This window comes from Saimiri boliviensis, chromosome 12 (genome assembly GCF_048565385.1).
Source record: "Saimiri boliviensis isolate mSaiBol1 chromosome 12, mSaiBol1.pri, whole genome shotgun sequence".
Taxonomy (NCBI): Eukaryota; Metazoa; Chordata; class Mammalia; order Primates; family Cebidae; genus Saimiri; species Saimiri boliviensis.
In genome coordinates this window covers 9,945,109-9,947,082 of record NC_133460.1, presented here as the reverse complement: position 1 = coordinate 9,947,082, position 1,974 = coordinate 9,945,109, and positions in this window count along the sequence as shown.

The window sequence follows — 1,974 nt, the reverse complement described above, 5'->3', positions numbered from 1 at the left end:
TCAAGGCCAGCCTGGGTAACACAGCAAGACCCTTGCCTCTTAAAAAAAAAAAAAAAAATTGCTTGTACATGGTCTCTGGTCCCCTGGGAAGGGGGTGTGATGTTTGCAGGGGGCAGCTGAAGCATCCAGGGCAAGTGGGACGCAGGGATGGGTGGTGCAGCTCTGATCCAGTGGCCCCAGCCAGCACCCTGTGGACAGTCACATGGACGGCCTGGCTCCACCCCAGTGACCGAGAGGCAGAGAGCCCTGCGTGGGCCGCGTCGGCCAGTGGGGACGTGCGGCATGGAGGGCAGCGCCTTGGTCCCAGCGGCACCTGGGGTGGCATTTCTGTGCATCTTAAGACCATTAACACCTGCTACGTTGATTCATAAATACACAATTTTATTTGCTATTTCCAGGGGAAACTTAGGCATTAAACTGTAAGCTGATAAAATACAATACCTAAAAAAGTATAAAAGTATAAATATCCCCTTAGAATAAATTTTAGTGAATTAAGTCTTAATATCTTTAAATTAAAAAAAAAACCACAAGCCTATCTACTATGTCAAGGTCAAAAATCAAACAGCGCTAAGCAGCCAGCGGCTCCCCAGAGGGGACGCCCAGGATCCCCAGTGGCCGCCTACCCCGGGCTCTGCTGGGGAGGACAGAGTCGGCTGTGGCTAAGTCTGCCCTCTAGAAAGGCTTTTATAAATCGTTTAAGCCAAACATTTAACAACATACAAGAGACCTTACAAAAAGGAGGAGGTAAGTCCTAATGCTGGAGAACTGGTTAATCAGGTGACTGGCAAAGAGGATGAAGCCTAGGCAGGAAGTGTCCGGAAGCACTGGACACTGCACAGCGTCAGCGCCTCTGACCTGCACGCAGGCAGCTGGCAGTCACTCTGCACAGCGCCCCTTGGGAAGCCAGAGTTCCAGAAGCAAAGCGCTTGGAGCTGGTCCTGCACGCCAGGTCCCCAGACTCTGACAGGTCCCTACAGCCAGCTGAGAGAGGTCTGTTTTCAAAGCATGCGGGCAGCAGTTTCTAAAGGAATCCCAGCAGCTCCCAAGTCATGGTGGGCAGAGCCCGTGCAGGTCGAGTGAAGTCCCAAACGTCCCAGAAAGAGAGGGAAGGCTGCATAGTTATACAAAGAAAACGAGAGAGCGGCGAGGGAGAGGCATTTGTGATGCTCTGTAAACATCCCGGGTTTTCACCGTGACCCAGACCTTCAGCTCCAGAAGCCAGCACACAGGCCTCCAGCCCAACCTCTATGCCAGGCGCTACAAGGCACTGACGGGCACCAGCTCCCCGCGGGCCTGCAGTGGGAGGCTGAGGCGACACGGCCGCCTCACGCTAACGGGTAGAACAGATCCATCTCCGCGCAGCAAACCCTGCGGGCGTTTCCAGAGTAGAAACACTGGGGAGTCTATCCACACGGAAAAGGGGCACAAAGTTCTCTCGCCTGGAAAATACAAATCGAGAAGCCTTGACTGTCCCGGGCTTGGTCAGGCAGGGCTGGAGCCTGTGTCGGAAGGAGGCCCGGCCTCGGAACGGTGCTGGGAAGCAGTGACGACGAAGCCGCCGCCTTTGTCAGGAGCTCTGCGAGGTTGAGAGAAACCAGCGGTCCCGCCCGGGAGGCAGAGCACACTCCCTGACTGAGACTAGGGCCTGGCGGCCGGACCGGAGGCCACGACGCGCTGGACACTGACTAGGCTGCGGCCGCCGCCTGCCAGTGAAGCCCAGGCTGCTTTTCCAGACTGTGTGTGTAGCACCAGGAACGCTTCCTTCACACGATCTTCAGGATCGAGCAGGCTGACCTGACTGGGAGCGTCTGCCTCAGTCGCACGTGGCACTTGGAAAAAACAGAGCGAGGCCCCCACCAGAGGCAGCGCCCACCCAGCCGCTGCGCTCCCCTAACTTGGGGACGTCTGGCTTCGGACAGCTGGGCCGTCTCTCACCACCCACCTCAGAGGCAAAAAAGGATTCACACCCAGATC